The sequence below is a fragment of the Marmota marmota genome, unplaced genomic scaffold (genome assembly GCF_001458135.2).
Source record: "Marmota marmota marmota unplaced genomic scaffold, marMar, whole genome shotgun sequence".
Taxonomy (NCBI): domain Eukaryota; kingdom Metazoa; phylum Chordata; class Mammalia; order Rodentia; family Sciuridae; genus Marmota; species Marmota marmota.
The window spans coordinates 1,074,247-1,091,915 of NW_025999899.1; the positions used below are offsets into that span (position 1 = coordinate 1,074,247).

General features: G+C 42.3%; 1 long non-coding RNA gene across 1 annotated transcript in view; it reads left to right on the top strand.

Moving 5' to 3' along the window:
* The window catches only part of LOC125615140, a 39,772-nt gene that overhangs the window by 6,035 nt on the left and 16,068 nt on the right, over positions 1-17,669 (top strand). The window contains exon 3 of the long non-coding RNA XR_007345690.1: positions 4,393-4,561. This is a non-coding gene — a long non-coding RNA (uncharacterized LOC125615140). The remainder of the gene's footprint in view (positions 1-4,392; positions 4,562-17,669) is intronic.

Consider the following 17,669-nt stretch of genomic DNA (forward strand, 5'->3'; position numbering starts at 1 on the left):
AACCCATATTGGATCCAAATGGCTTACTGTTGCCCCTCAGTAGCTGAAGCACGAACCACACTATTGCAGAACTCTTTTCTACAGGAACACAGGTCTCCTTCAGGTGGTAGGAAAAGGGTAGGTGAAGCAAAAATTAAGAGAGCATACATTTCCTGTGCACTATTCATGCCAGATTTTGAAAAAGTCTCATTCCCAGAGCTTATCTAGTAAGTGATACATTCTTCTAACACTCACATATGGGAGCTACCATGTCTCCTCCATATATTCCTTCCTCTGTCTTCCCACCCACCCACATTTGTACCCACTGATCCACTCTCCAAACATCCATCCATCCAAACATCCATCCATCCATCCGCCCACCGTCTATCTATCTACATAGGAGGCTGAGATGGTTACTGTTGTGTAGTGTTTTGTTAAAAATGTGGATTGAGTTTTTTGAGATAAATATTTTTTCTATGTAAGTATCAGCCAAAAAAATGTTGTATTGAGAGATACTTAATGTTCTATGAAGTTATGAGTGTTAAAAACTGAGAGATGTTGAATGGGGAAATGTTCCTTGGGGAGAAATTCTGCAAGGCATGCTATGTCTGGCTTTCATGTGCTCCTTGAGGCAGGGACCATATGAGACTCATGCCCCTCTTTCCATTTCCACTCCCAGGGCAGGGCCAGGCCCAGTACAGATGCCTGAACTACACGAAGAATGAACAGAGGGTTCAGAGCACTGTACTGGTCTGGAAAGAGATCCATCTTCACCCCCTTTCTCTGCCCTGCTGTTTGTGGTAGGAGCTAACTCTTATAGGCAGCATGTCCCACTCTTCTATGTCAGTGGCTCTCAGAGGGGTTCAGTCAATGGGAGGCACTGGTAGAAGGTGGGGAGGGAGAAGAAGGGAGAAACTAGGGTTCTTATCTCTTCCTTGGCTGCTTTGGATGGAGACTTCAGTATCTGCTGCACCTCTTTTGTGATTTCAGCTTCTTCAGGGTAACCTATGTGCCTCCTGTTCATCCTTCCTTTCTCTGTCCCTATGGCCCAGGGGTGGTGGCTTCCTGTGATGCTAACACTTGATCGCCTTGCTGTCATTCTCCCATCACTGCTGTAACCAATTCCCCACATTCAAGTCTCTCTGCCTTAAGCAGCTGGGTGGCTTCTTTTTTCCTCGTTGGATCCTGATTAATGCAAGACTGAATTGTGGATGTGGCTTCTCTTGCCCCAGAACCTCAGACCTTCTGGGAAATTCCCTACTTACATACCAACTGCTGTGAGAAACTCCATTAGACACAAATGATGGGAGATGACATTTGCACTTAAAAGAAGGCACTGGTACTTTTCTATAAATAAATAAATAAATAAAAATGTAGATAAGCAGGACGAGGAGAGAGAGAGTAAAAATGAAGTTTTGAGGGGAGAAGTTATTAATTACAAGAATAACAACCATTCAACTATTAGACCTCTAATATGTGCTGGATGTCTTGCATACATTCTAGCTAACCCAACAGAGAAGGTTTATTGATCTTGTTTTACAGATGAGCAAATGGAGGCTAGTAGATGGCAGAGCTGAAATTTGAACCTCTGGTCCCTGTCCCTCTACATTCTGTGCCCATCCTGTGCATCGTACTAAGCTCAGACATTACCATTATTGGATGCAAACCCTCACAAAGAAGTAGAATGTGATATATAAATATGTATTTCATATATTTACAAACAAGATTATTTATAAGCTGCTACATAGTTTAATGGGTCAGGATTTTCTGCTCATATTGGGAATATCAAATCCTCAAAGTTCATGTCACACTGATGACATCAGCCACTACGGCCAACAGCCTTTGTGACATCCCTGAACACACAGATATAACACCAGCTGTCACTTTAACAATGGCATAAAGTTGCGTGTCAGGAGACCTGCGGCAGTAAAACCCTGGGCTTGATTGTCCAGGAGACCATGTCTTCCTTACAGGTCACAGAGCAAACACTGTGACAAACAAGCCAATTACAAGAAGAAAGAGAAGGTAACAAAGAGCAAATATGTCCTTGCCTGGCAGGAGAAGCCAAGAAAATGAGCCTCGAAGGCCTCTGCAACATTTAACTCCTCCTTCAGGGAACTTGGTACAGAAGTCTGCCTAGAGGACTTAATTTAAAAAAAAAAATTTTGGTATTAAATGTACAGAGCAGAGAATCCTTATCAATAATAAACTGAGGCCAAATAGAGGCAGTGAAGTCATTGCCATGGTCCTTTAAAAAAACTTTTTATTAGTTTTCAGAGCTTTGGATCTCCAGCATCCTCCTAGGGTATTTGAAGTCTATTTTATACACGAAGGTAGTTATTTCCTTGACAGTGGTGTAGGGTTACTGAGTCTCTCCTATTTCCTTGATAATCTTTGTCTTCAAAGAGAGGTGTGTTTTATAGGTCAAATTGGGGCTGAAGAGCAGAGAATGAGCTCTTGGATGCTCACAAGTAATTAGCCTTGACACCTGGGCTTAGTTACCCCTCATTATGGCAGCCTGAAGTCTTTGCCTGGGCTGTGTCTCTGACAGGGTGGGGCCTCCTCACCATCAATCTCTGCTCATTTCTCCCTTTCACCTCCAACTTCAGTTTCAACTCTCCCTGCAAGACTTTGTGGGCAACTCTGTCTGGTTTCTTAAACTCCCTCAAGACTGTGATACAAAGGTGCTATTTGGTCACCTTTGATTTGTTCTCCTTTCCCCCTTATGTTCAAATTGTTTTACACACCATTTCCAGATTTCTTCCCCAAATGTAGCTCAGACTTTACCATTATTGGATGCAAAAGCTCCAGAGATTCCCAATGGACTATGGGGATCACTGGTTGATAATTCTTCCCTCCTTGAAACACTTTTCTTGCTTGGTTTTCAGAGTACACATTCTTCTGGTATCTCTGTATCTCACCAATTGCTCTTTCTCAGTCTCTTCTGCTGGCTCCTCTTCATCTCCTAGACTTTGAAGCATTGGGCACCCCAGGGCTCAGTCCCTGTACCTCTTTGGTTTGCTAGCTTTGCCTATTCCCTTGATCCCATCCTTTCTCATGTCTTAAAATAGCAACTGCTTGTGAAAGACTTTCAAATTTACACCTCTAGCTCAGACCACTATTTTAATCTTAGCCTCATACATTCAACTTTCTTGGGGGTAAAAAACCAATTGAGCAGATCCAGTCTGTTGTGCAGGTGATTCTTGATTTACAATGGGGTTATGTTCATTTTCACTTGAAAATATTATAAGTTGAAAAAAATGCAGTTAATACACATAATCTACTGAACATCATAGCTTAGTCCAGTTCACCTTAAGCATGTTCAGACTCTTACATTAGCTCACAGTTGGGCATAATGAGAGACTATTATAACACATATTATCAGCTCAAGATGAAAATTCAAAATTTGAAGTATGGTTTCTATTGAATGCGTATTGATTTTGCACCACCATAAAGTTGAAAAAATATTAAGTTGACCTATCACGGGATGGAAACTGTCTATATTGATCTTTCCAAAGAGCTAAATATAACATATTAAGTTTTCCAAGGACGGCTACAACAATATCTCACACCCCTTAAGATCATGCTGTGTTCTTAAGAGTCTTTTGTGTGAGATCTATGTTGTTTCTCTTTTAATCTGGAAAGATCTTTATGATTGCCTTGACTGAGGGAGGGTGCTCAAATGACACTGTGATTTCAAGGTGCAACTGTATATCTGTCAAGTATTTCTGTCTCACTGTCTTGTGGTGCTTGTTCTTGGGACTCAGTCACTATGCTATGAGGAAAGAAGTCACATGGTCACACGTAGGTATTCTGGCCAAGAACCCTCCTGAGGTCCAGCAGAGAGCTTCAACCACTGAATATGTGCATAAAGAAGCCTCAAGATGATCCAGCCCCTAGCCATTGAGTTATCCAGCCAGAATCTCCCCAGCTGAGATTAGACAGTAAGAGAAGAGACAAATTGTCCCTGACAGGTTCTGTCCAAACTCTTGACCCTCAGAGTCTACCAGATGAACAAAATAGTGGCTTTAATGCCAGTAAGTTTTAGGGGATTTTTTAGGTAGCAACAGTAGATCTGCCTTGGGTCATGACTACCTTCCAGTTCCAGACTCGGCTAGGTCTGTCCCCTCCTTAAAGCTCCCCATCTTAAGAATACAGCAGACATAATATTCCTTATTGTGAATTCTCATACCAACCTCTCCCACTCACCCAGGGGAGTCAGGCCAGACGCCATACCCTTATTCTCTAGCCACCTGGAGCAACTGGGGCAAACAGTGCTAATGCACCCATGTTCCTGTGCATGTGAAATGTTCTTCATCTGGTCAGCTCTACTCTTCTTACCTCTTATCCTCTCAACCTGGAGGACTCCTACTTGGGTGAATTCAATGGCTAATCTAAAATGTTCTTTCCTAGATAGAAGACTCCAGAAGGCCCCAGACTTCCTATTGAGAAGTCCTAGATGGGGTGTGTGTGTGTTGGAGATCCCATGTACATCCATGGGAGCAGCTGATACCGGGTCCTGGATAATAGCTGTCACCTTAGGGCATGGCCTTAATGTGGCCAGCTCTTCTGACTTTCCAAGGTAAGGCTGAGTTTTTAGGTAAATTCTCCCAGTTTTAAACCTTTAGGCAGGTCAATCAAACTGTGTTGCTTCTGGTCTGGGGACACAAGTTGGCCATCCCAGTCCAAACCAATTAGCCATCTCTCACTAGGGCACAGCCCACATAGTGTTTCTATGGAAATTTCCAGACTCTGTAGACATTATTTTATAATAATGTGAGTTCTCCAATGATGAGGTTGAGTCTTATACTTACCATCTCTGTCCCCCGGGGGTTGGCATAAGGCTGGATGCACAGTCAATACCGTGGTCTCCACAGCCCTGATCTCTGATATGGGGATTCAGCCCCTGCCTTCCACTCTCTTCCCCTTAGCAGAGCCCCAAGTGACTCTGAGCACTGCTTCATCTCCAATGATGTCACCCTCTCATTTTCTTTCCCAGGCTTCACACCTCTGAAGTAGCCCTCCACATTTTAAAAAGCTCCCCTTTCTGCCACCGCCTCCCTTTTCCTGTTTGGAGTCTGAGATAGTCAAAAGCCCTTCTGGTTCCAGTGTGTAAATTTATTCGGAGATGGGTGCCTCTCCAAGCCTGTTGTCTCAGCCAAAGCAGGACACTTAGAGTTGATTATCGCATTACCACCGTGCTGATGTGGAGTGCTGATCTGCAAGTAAGACTGCACAACACGGAGAAGATGAGCACTTTAGAAGAAGTGGTTCCCTTCCACACATCCAGATAAAAGGTGGCATGTTGATGCAGGGCACATCATTTGGCGATGGCAAGACATTTTCTTTTCTTTATGAATAATAGAAGATGTTTGGCTGGCTCATAATCTTTTAAAAACTGTAGTCATAGTAACACATGTGTCGCCCCTTAATATGAGAATTTTCCCACTTAAAGACAACAGCCTATTTTACAACATGTTCTTATCCCCCCCAACAGAACAATATTCATTAGATTTTAAATTATACCGAAGTGAAATATAGAAAAAAAAGGATTACCTTCTCCTGGTGAGATACCTGGCTATTAATCATGTGGGGTGACATAGAGCTAGATTCTTTCTGTCTAAGAATTGTAGTCGCTGATGAAAGAATCATCAGTGACGGTGCACAACTCATGGAGGCAGAGTGGTGGGGTCTGTGTACCCATGTCAGTCTCCAAAGGAAAGATCTTGGGTTTTGGAGAAGTAACCAAAACAGAAGAAAATTTCCAGGGTGTCCAAGACCAGGCATCCTTACCTCTATCATGAAGGTGCCTCTGCTGTGTGGTGGTGATAAGAGGGAAGGGGTGTTATATAAAAGTGGGACGCGTTTTATTTTTTTTGTAGTTGACACACCTCAGTAGGGGAATTTGTGCAAGCAGGAAGATGTGGATATTGGTGGAAATGGGTTGATTAGCTTGGAGTGGGTAGTAGATGGCTTTCAGGAGAGGTGATGGCCAATTTCCGATATCCGAGAGGCAGTTTGAGAGTAGAAGGATCTGATTTGTTTTGTGTGGCCCTCAAGGAGAGAACTAGTAGCTAGGGATGGGAGGATATAGAGAGGTATACTTCAGATCAGTCTGAGGAAGACTTGGGTAAAGGAGGTCCCTGGCATGTAACTCTGAGGTGGCTCTCTGAGTGCACAACCTGGACTGGGGAGGGCCTTCTTGATCAATACCTGGTAAAGGATGAACAAGAGGGCAGAGGGAGGAGTTGAGCAGTGGCGAAACTGCAATAGAACTTTAGCTGATCTTACAGAGAACCCTGGGGCTGGGACTGCCCTCAGCTCTGTTCTGAATTGAGGCAAGGGAATTAGCCCTTTGCAATATCGCACTGGCCAGTCACTGTTGTAGCTGTCCTGCAGGGAGGGAAGTCTTAGGAGGGCAGCTCCTCTGGGAGCCACCAGTTGCCCACATTCCTGGGAGCTGAGGAAATGAGAGACTTGGGCCCAAAGGGGGATCTGAGCAGTACATCAAGGTATCCACCCGAGATGGCTGCTTGGTGGAGATGTCAGGACCCCTTCATCATGTGACTTCTTATCATCTGTCCAGTGTTCACATTCTCTTATAAAATGCTATAAGGACCATAAAAAAGCCCATTTATCAAGTATTCCTGGACTGCTAGCTGCTAGCATGGGGTCCTAGTTGGAGTCAGAGGCACAGTTTGCTCAACTTATAACTCCTGGCTCCTGGGCAGTATCTCCTTGGTTCCAGAGAAAGAGTTCATACAAATTTCATTCAAATAATATCAAATGAGTGACTTCATTTAGGAGCTAGAAACACAAGTATGAAGAAGATTAACAAATCCCCACCCTTGACAGGGCTTATCTTCTAGTGAGAGAGACATAAAGCAATAAATGAATCTGGATAGGGAAACAGAATGAGCGTGTGTGTGTGTGTGTGTGTGTGTGTGATATTTATATTGGGGATTCAAAGATGGTGTCTTTGAGCAGTGACACTGCATTAGATCTGAATTATATTAAATAACTCCAAAGATTGGGAGAATAGAGTTCTAGGCAGGAGGAATGGCAAGTGCAGAGGTCCCGAGGTCGGAAAAGCCTGGTGTTTTCTAGACTTATTTAATAAGCAGAGTGTGAGAAGATAAACTTCAGTTTTCAGGGAGAACTTGCTTCCATAAAGAAAGGCAGCTGCATGTTGGGGTGAGGGGATGTAAGAGGCATTTTTCAGTGTTTAGTAGCCAAAAGCCATGCATCGTACTCAGGAGAGAAGAGCCAGTTATTTTGGAGGGTGCTGTCATGAGACTGCACTTGGCAGTGGAAGCCCAGCGGATACATTTCGTTTCCTCATCTAAAAAACTGGGATGGTTTTAGTACCCACTTTGTAGGATTGTTGTGAGGATCAAGAGCTAGAATCTACAAAAGTGCTGAACTCTCAGTCCTTGGTTCACAGTAAGTGCTTAATAAATACTAGCACTAATAATGTGTTGTTTAACTTAACTGAAGAGATGGGCTTAACTGAAGATTTAAATTCTAAGTCCCTCCTCTATGCCATCTCTCCCCTCTTCCTCTCTCTGTCTGTCTTAGTCTCTGTATCTCAGTCTGTCTCTTTTCCGCTGTCTCTTGGTTGATCTCTAATTTTTGTACTTATCTCTACTTGTCCATCTGTCTCTGTCCCTCACTGTGCACTTTCTCTCTCTTATTCTTTTTCTTTCCTTCCTTCCTCCTCTCCTTCTTTCCTTCCTTCATTTCTTTTTTCTTATTCTATTTGTCTCTCTTTCCTTTTCTTCTTGCCAGACCCAGAGCCCAGCTCTGCTTTTCAGACCCAGGATCGGGCTGCTGTCCTTGGTGCTGATGAGGACAGCAGGCTCCCGTCTTCCACCCTTCATTAGGGAACAGAGATAGATGGTAGTGGTTTTCCTTGAATAGCCAACCAGCAGGGGTTCTCCATCTGCTAGTGCAGGTAGAGTGACTTCCCTTATGGGACCAGCTCCTCTAGAGCACGAAGGACCCCCCTTGGTCATGAGAGCAGCTGCTTTTCTGCCCCCTTCCCACAAACACACTTAATCTTGCCTTGTACTTGCCCATATGGCCTCCATGGGGGCTGGAGCAGCAGGTCCTCCTTCGTCTCAGGACTGCAGCGAAACAGATTGGAAGAGGATTTATTTCTCCTGCTCTAGTGGTGCATAGCAGCTCCCTTTTGTGTGAGTGTGAGTGTGTGTGTGTGTGTGTGTGTGTGTCTTTCCAGAAACACAGGCACTTTCTCCATGGAAACCCTTTACCAGGAGAATGATGTCAAAAGCTGTATCCCTTTACCCCCAAAGAATCTTTCTTTAATATCACCCAAAGTGAATTAAATGAGGAAGGCTATGAGATTTTTGTCTCTCTTGGTCCCTGTCAGCAGATGATATGTTGGGAGAGGGATCAGCAATTAGGGGAAGGGGCCAGGTGCTCTGAGGAGGTGAAATGTGACCACAGAATTTAAAAGCAGCCATGAGTAAGTTGCAGTCCTCGCCCATCCCTAACTCTATGATCTTGGGCAGAGGATAGATAAGTTTCTTCATCTGAAACCAGGGGCAAATATCTGCTCAGTCTTCTGCATAGAGTTGCTGTAAGTATCAAACAGAAATCAATATGAGGGAATCTGGAAACCAAGCATTGTGCAAACTCTGATAGCTCACATTTTTCAAGTGCTTTTTTAAGATCAGGCTCTGGGGTGGGCACTTCCCATGCATTATCTTATGCAATCATTAATCCTAGTGAGGTAGGTATGTGTCTCATTTAAGGGATGAGGAAGCTGAGGCTTCTGAGAAATTGTGTGTTCTTCCCAAGGTCACTGTTGGAGGCAGGGAACGTAGTGAGTGCTGGGAAGTGAATTCAAGTCTGTTGACTCCCAAGTTCTTGTGTCTTTCGTTGTGCCCCATCCCTGACTCTGTCTTGGAGGATAAGCTATGGCTGATATCCCTGCAGCCTAGTTGTTTTGATGGACTGACTGAGACCCAGGCAGATGGCAGGGTTTGAGTTGGCAAATCCATCCTGAGATGGCCAAGAGGGTCACCTTGGACACACCAGAGGACACTTGGAGAAAGAAGATGTTGGAGTTCCTTACCTCAGGGAAGGGACCATCTGCTCTGTGCTCTTTGAGATAAATTACCTTCAGAATCCATGACTTTCTCCAACACTTTTGGGCTTACGAGGTTAAAGAGACCAGGTGTCTGCTGCATTATGTGTCCAGAGAGAGCAGAACTGTGCCTGAAAAAGGAACTTCTTAGAGTCCAGGGGCCTCCTCTCATTGGCAATAAAAACCCAGCCTGAGGATTCTGTAAACAGCTGGAGCTGCTCTTCTGCCTTCTTCCAAATGCAGCCTCAACTTCCAGCTCCAAGGCACCTTCATCCACTTATACCATTTATTTTTATTTAAAATAAACAAAAAAATGCTTTTAAAGTCCTGCATTCAAAACTCTAAGCACAAGCTTCTGGTATAGACAAATAGGTTGCGATTAAGGGAGGCTGATCAGGGAAGGATTCTGAACTGAGCGAGTTACTGCAACTAGGTTGTCCAGTTTCATAAGCGTGAATTTGGTCACATTTCCTATTTTCCCATCACTTGCCATGTTTTCAAAAATCTCAGTAAATCTTTTAGGGCTTTTGGATTATAAAAGTCTTGGTGTGTACTTGGTCCTAAATGGTGAGTTGACTTCCTTATTCTTATGCTGGTAATACTGGGAAATATGATCAGCCTGCCCATGGGCGGGCTGGCTTCAGCTGCAGTTGATGCTATTGCTGCCACATGGGATGGTTGTTGCAGACTGGTCCAGAACCAGTGTGATGTTTTCCTGAGCATGGCTGAGATGATGCACTTGCTTGTTCAAGGTGTTCTTTGAGAAGAGTGGGCCTCCTTCTTTAGTGTCCCTCTTAGTACAGTGTACTCCAAACCAACAGTTCCTTGGCTCACAAGCACATTACCATCACATAATGGGCCAACCATGAGTGTTCTACCAACCTTAGTCAAACATGATATCAAGACAAACTCTATCATTTGCTTGGGTCACCTCTCCAGATTTCCCCTTTATTAGAAGCTGCTATGATTTGGATGTGATTTAGATGTGTCCTTCAAAGATGCATGTGTTGGATGCTTGGTCTTAGGGTGGTGGTGTTGGGAGATGGTGTAGAGATTTTAAAAGTGAGGCTTACTGGGAGGTCCTTACATCACTACCCTTGGGAGGAATTAGGGTAACTCTCATGGTACCTTGAGCTTTTGTGAGAATGAGAGCAAGTTGTTATAAAAGGGAGCCCAACCCTAGAATTACACCCTGACTTCCTGTTTTTGTGATGTGATCTCTTCTTTCTGCACATACTTCTGACATTGCCATTGACCATGAACTGATGTATCCAAGGGAGGCCAATCAACCCTAATCAATGCTGTTTGAACTTTCATCCTCCCCAAACATATGCTAAACAAACCTAATTTCTTTATAAAATTAGCCTGCCTTAGATATTTAATTATAGTAATGAAAAACAGACTTTCATATAGAAACCATAAAGATGCTTTGAACTTCCATTGTTTTTCTGTGGCAGGTTCCTGAGCTGGGGACCCAAGTCTTTGTTTCAGAGACTTTCTTTATGCTTTGGGATTAGTTTCTGCTCTAAGTGAGGTGAATATCTTAATCCTCATAATCCTTCCTGGGAGAAAAAACCATACCTTCCTCTTGCTTATTTCCAATCTGATTTGCCCTAGCCTTGGTGGGAGGAAGACAGTCTTCCCCTCTCCTCTCATTTTTTTTAAATTTACAATTTTAAATAAAATTTTCATTTTGGAATAATTCTAGGTTTACACAAAAGTTGCAAAGATAATACAGAAAATTCCTGTATTCTCTTCATATAGCTTCCTCTGATGTTAACATGTTAAATAACCATGGCGCTTTTTGTCAAAACTAAGAAATTAACATTGATAAAGCACTATTTCTTCATTTAACTATGGACTTTATTTGGATGTCACCGTTTTTTCTATGAATGTCCTTTTTCTATTCCAGAATCCAATATGGGATATCATGATATGCTAACCCCGGTGGGAGTACTCACATCAAAGAAATTGGCAAATACTACAAATCAGGGTGTGATATGATATTTTGTTGATGATTTAGACTGAAGAAGGTGGTAGAGAAAATATAAATAAATAAATAAAGACCTGTTTTAAGTATCTATTTTTACTCTGCCCCAAGCCCAGCCCGAGTTGGCAGAATGTGAATGAACAGGAATGAACAGGTGCTAATGAAAGACAGTCTTTCCCTCCTGACTAGTTGTGACTAGGATTCACAGCTGGGGTACCAAACATGCTAGGAGACCCTAGTTGTTCACTGAGGCCCAACCGCATGAGGCCTGATCAACCCTGCTGCACTCTGGCCAGCCTTGAGAGAGCACTGTCCATTTTACGTCATTCTTGATCCTATTACTCCAACTGCTCTGTCAGGCTGGGAATAATGGTCTAAACCCTGACTCTATATCCCTCCATCCCATGTTCATAGGGACAGTGTGTATATTTGTATGGATTTACCTGATATAGGAGCAGTTTGGAAGATGGGAACATGTTTGCACTGTTGAGAGATGGTCATCATGGACCGCGAGGGTCTGCTGCCTGGATGTCCGGGGTCCTTTTTTGCCTCATGAAATCCCTTCATTTTTGTATCAGTTAGGGTTCAAATATGGAAGAAGAAACACATTGAGTTTCATAGAATGAGGGACACATGACAGGACTAGACTGTGTAATGGCAGAAGCTGGTAAGGACTCTTGTTAAGGACTCTTGCTACTTCTGCATCTGCTGTTGTGCCCAAAGTCACCATGGTTCAGCAAGGCTGACAGTGGGAAAAGAAAACTGGATATGAACTTGGGGAGTTTAAAAGACCAGCTGGAAATCCTGAAGGCAATCGCAACAAATGGTGTGCCCAAACTAGTTCGTACTGACTCAGGAGAGCTGATTATTAAATGTTCAGGATTTTTTAGATCCAGTTGTTAAATATAGTCATTATTAAAAACTAGATTAAGCAAACTTACAGTTAAATACATTGCATTAAAGACAGAGGTAAATACTCCAAACTCATTACTTCCTAATCATTTTGCTATGTCTTATTATTTCACCTACGCTCTTGAACACATTTATGTGTGTTATATCTGTATGGTGGAGACGCTGTATAATGGTGTGCTATTGTGCATCTCTTGACAATTCTAGATTCCGTGATATCATGTTGGTAGCTTTCAACTAGCCCCCATGGGAACACTTATACCACAAAAACTGGTGAATGTGACAAATCAGTACTTGATTTATTATTTCATTGATGGTCCAGACTTAAGATAGTAAAGGAGAAAATGTTAATAAAGCAAATAAAACTTCAAAAAATTACACGTTGGGAATAAAGGAAATACTCTTGTGATATCCAAAACTATTTTTTTTCAGTTTAACAAAGAAATAACTTACAACGTTGATGAACAAGTGAAGTTCTAACACTCGTCTTTGTGGTTTCACTTTTATCTTACTTGTTAACATAAACAAAGATATCAACCAACATTCATGCGGCAACTATAACTGGAAAGCTGGTTGTTAAATATTTACAAGCACATTATTGACTGGCTCCCACAAGGATAGACTACAAGCTGTGTCTGTTCCTCACTGTCTCCGATCTTGTTGAAACAGACGATATGGAAAAAAAGCTGAACATTTGGAAAAAAAAAATCGAAGCAGGAGACCCAGCAGAATCTGTAGGAGGCACAGCCCATGTGCCCTCTACACCATCAAGGTGAGCTAGCAGTTGTGAATGCAACACTGTCTGCTGTCTTTCACCTGCCCTTCAGAGAGTAATGGCTGGTTCTTCATTTCTGCCTCCTAAAGATTGTGCAAATTTCTCTTGGAGCCATCCTGAGCCTGAAAGCACCTGCGCAAGGATACTCTGAGAAATGCAGTTCCATCTGAGCTAAGTTGACATTACTCCACATATTTCCTGTCTGCAAGACTGGTGTGGTACTTACTGGGTGATTCTGCTGTCCCTGGGCTGGGTGGGTTCCAATGCTCTAATAGCCAGGATCAGGGCTTTGGGTGGACCTCCTGTGCCAATGCTGTGCCTTCGTCATTGATCTCATCCTGGGGAGAGAGAGATGGGATAGAGGGCCTTTAGGTCTTCTGGAAGGAAAGCCACAGTTTATTTACAGAGCACCAAGTCAGGCCACATGCAGGACATCAGGAACGGCGAGATGAACCTGATCAGTCCTGCTTTCAATAGCTTATAATCTAAGGAGGGAGAGAGGTAAGACTGGGAAATATGAAGAGATAAGGTCCACCAGGCTCCCCGTCCCCTATCTTACTCCTTTCTTCTTCCCCAGAAGCAGCAATGGCTCCCTCCTATATGCTTGACTCTTCACACAGCATGGGGAGCCCCTTACTTTGACCCCAAGCAACCTGCTAACCCCATGGGAATCTTCCCACCTGTCCTTAGCTCCCTCCACCTCACTCTGCTCTATGAGGTCCAGCATGCTCATATACACTCAGCCTAGAATGTCACCCTGCTCCTTCTCTCCCCGTGGAGAGGTCTGCTCATTCCCCCAGATCCTGTTCAGTGCTACCTCTTCCATAAAACCCTCCTGTTCGCAGAAAAAAAAATCACCTTTTCATGCTCTGTTCCCACATCCTATGGCTTGCGTCTTTTTAAAATACCACCGATGACGTGATTGTTGATGGCCATGTTCAGAGAATACGGCATGTCCCAGGCACTGTGCCAAGCACATTATGGTCATTGTCTCCATTTAATTCTTTCCTGAGCCTTGGGAGCAGGTGTTCTGATTGCCTTTTCACAGATGAGGAAACGGAAGCTCAGGAAAAATTCAATGTGACATTCTCGAGGGCACAAAGCTAGTAAATGGTAGAGCTAGCTAGAATTGGAATGGAAGCTTCTCCCAACCCCTAAGAAGTAAGACCCATTTAGCACAAGTGCCAGATTCCTGGGCCAAGATTGCAGAGCAGGCAGAGGGTGGGGGGATCCTGTGGGTCTGTGTGAGGTGGCTGTTTTTCAGAAGGTGGTAGGATGGCAGCCCTGTGGGTTGTGGTCTTCTAGAGAAGGGTGGGTCCTCCTGACCATAAGTCCACCAGAAGGGGGCTCAGCTGAACAGTGAACAGGGCCTGCCCCATCTATGGAAAAGAACCGCCCCCCCCCTCGCTGAATTGGGCACAAAAATGGCTCCCAGGTGCAGCTCCACCTCCCTTCTCTTCAGACTGAGACGGGAAGGCTGTCAGCCTCACTTGTCACATCTGACTGAGCGACAGCAATGACATGTGCGTAGGAGGCACTAAAGCAGGGATCCCTTAATAGAGCAGGTGCCTGTGAGCCCTGAGGGTTGCTATCCAGTCTTTGTGTGTGTGTGTGTGTGGGGGGGTGTGGGGTGTGTGTGTGGGGGTATGGGTGTGTGTGGGGGGGTGGGTGAGAGGGTGGGAACTGCATCAGGGCACGAGAGAACAGGTCAACCTATCCAGGGCTGGGGCTAGAGCAGGGCAAGGAGGAGCTTGAATAATTAAAGGGAGTACCAAAACCAAAAACAAACAAACAAACAAACAACAACAACAACAACAAAACCCTCAGTAATGGAGATAAATGATGTTTTAGTTCAATGCTTGAAAACTAGAACAAATTCAAAATATCCATAATGAAATACCATTAGTGTTTTAAATTGCTACTGGATCAGTAACATGGAAAGACTTTCTGACTTTCATGGGGGGGTGGGGTGGGGGGCACAGGTATGTGGCCTGATGAGCTGGTCACCTGATCTCAGCTGCTCTGTGCTCCCAAGGAGCTGTGAGGTTCTCCTGTGAGTTTGTCCCCCATCCAGTAGAACCAAACTGCATTTTATTTATTCACTCACTCACTTACTGACTGACCATCTGTGGATTATTTTGCTATGTGGGTAATCATATTATTTTGGAAAAAAATGACAAATTTATACTTATGGCTTCCCTTCCAGTCATTTTCCCTGGCACACTAGCTAGACTTCCAGGACAATTTCCATAATGCCACTTCTTTCTTCCTTCCTTCCTTGTAGGGCTGGGAATTGAACCCAGGGCTTTGTGCATGTGAGGCAAGCACTCTACCAACTGAGCTATGTCCTCAGCCCCCTTGTCTTTTTTTCTGATTTGATTAAGAAGGACCCTAAAATATCATTAATAAGTAAAATTTTTACTGGGAGCTATTAGTATGCATGCTTTATTAGTTTGTGGAAATCACATTCGATTTGTATTTTGGGAAGAGTTTTCTCTCCTTTCCCCTTTAAAAAATACCACGAATGTGTTGCTCTTTGTGCATCTTTTTGTTATGACCATATAATTTTTTCACCATAACCTGCTAGTATGTTGCATTATGTGGAAGGATTTCATAATATTGAGTTTCCTTTGCATTTCTGGAATAAACCCTATTTGGTTATGTCTTTCACACACTCTTAGAATGGATTTTTCACTGTTTTTGTATCCATATTAATAAACAGACTCAAGGTGTGATTTTTTCATTTTAATGCTGTTCTTGCTGGTCTGGGTAGTAAGATCATACCAAAATGGGGTGGGGGGAGTGGTAATCATCTTCTCAGCCCCTGATTCTCTGAACCAGTGTGTAAAATAGGAAGCACCTGTCACTTGGAGCTTTGAAAAACATGTTTCTGTGATGAGTTGGGCTTGGTGTCTTTCGGAAAGGGAAGAAAATGTGGACTATACTCATTTCATTTTCTTAATGTTATTGGTTTATTCAAGTGTTAGATTTCTCTTTCAGTCAGTTTTTGTAAATTATGTTTTTAGAGAAAATTGTCCATGTCTCATTGATTTGAAATCATTCATCTTTTTCTTTCATGATTTCTAATGCTCATCATATACTTTTTCCTGGTTTGAGGTTTGACTATTTTATTAATCTTTTAAGGAGGCAAGTTTTGGTTAATCATCTCTAATACTTTCTCCATTTCATTAATTTCTGCTGTTATCTTCATTGTTTTCTTTATTCTACTCTGATTTTCTAGCTTCTTGAGCTGAACAAGGAACTCATTTATTTTTAATCTTCTCGGTTTTAAGTAAATCCATCGAAGGCTAAAATTTCCCTTTAGGACAGGCTTTAATCATGTCCCACACATTTATATGAAGTATAGTCTTTGTCATTTTAGTTCTAAATATTTCATAAATTTCCATTGTGAATTTCTTTTTCACTCATGCTTTTTGGGGGTGTGTTTTTTCCTTCTCAAATGCATTTTAAACTATGCTTATTGTTGAATTCTGATATAAGTGCATTGGTTGGAGAGTAGTCTCTGTGTGATGTAGACTCTTTATAATTTATTGATACTGTTTTTGTGACCTAGTAAAAAGTCAATTTTTATAATGTGCTTTCTGTGCCGGAGAGGAATTAATATTCCATGCTTATTGAGAGCAGAATTCCAGATTAATCTATTAGACCAAGACTTTTGGTTATGTGGTTCAAAGAACCCATATCCTTATTGCTGATCTTTCTGTTTCTGGGGAAGGGCATTAAACTCTCCTTAGTGATTGGGTATTCATTAGCATCTTCTAACTCTCCTAGCTTTTGCTTTATGTATTTAAGGCAGGGAATTTGAATATATAGAACTTCATGATGGTTATGTCTCTTTGGTGGAGTGTGTTCCTTTGATCATAACTTACAATGTCTCTTTATTTCTCTTGTAGCTTTTGCTCCGAAATGTCATCTGACATTTCCATCACTATACCAGCTTTCCTTTAATATTTGTCTAGCATGGATCCCTTTTTTGTTCTTTTACTTCAAATATTCTCTGTCATGGTTAGTAACATACAGTTAGATATTTAGAAGTCTCATCTAGTTTTCTGTTGTTTAACAGGTAAGTTTGATCTATTCATATTTTGTGTATGATGTTTACCATCTTGTTCTGTGTTTTTTTTTTTTGGGGGGGTTCTATTTTTCTATTGTTTTAAGTTGTTGTTAGATTGATCAAGTTTTCTTTTCTCCATTTCTCCTTATTCTTGTTGACTCAGAAACTATAATTTGTACTACTCTTCTCATAGCCACGAGCTTTATATTTTAGTATGTCTCTTTTACTATTAATTTTTTCTAATAAAGTCAAAGGTTATTTATTATTTCTGTTCTCCTATGGATAAAACCTTAGGATACTCTACCCACAGAACCTCTGTGTACTTACTATTGTCATCTTGACTTTGGTCTAGAGGTTATCATTATTTAGTAATTATATAGAAATGAAATAGTAAATAGTGATAATTAAATTCATTATCACAATTTACCAATTTCTAAATTGGCCTTTTTTTCTTGCTGACATTTTCTTCTTGTTGAAGTATTGCTATTTTTTTTTTTCAGTTAGTTTTTCTGGATGGTAAAGGGTCTTTGTGTGTGTCTGTTTTGCTGGGGATTGAACCCATGCCCTGTGCATTCAAGGCAAGCACTCTACCAACTGAGCTAAATCTCCAGCCTGGTTAAGAGTCTTTTATGTCTGGAAATGTGTTGATTTCACTTACAGTCTTGAATGCTAGTTTAGCTGAGGATATAATTCTAGGCCTCTGGATATTTTTGCTCAGCCATAGGAAGATCTGACTTCATTCCCTTCTGTCCTCTATTATGGCGATGAGAAGCTTGCAGTAACTATATTGTTTTATTTGATAGATAATCTGTCTTTTTGTTTTCTATCG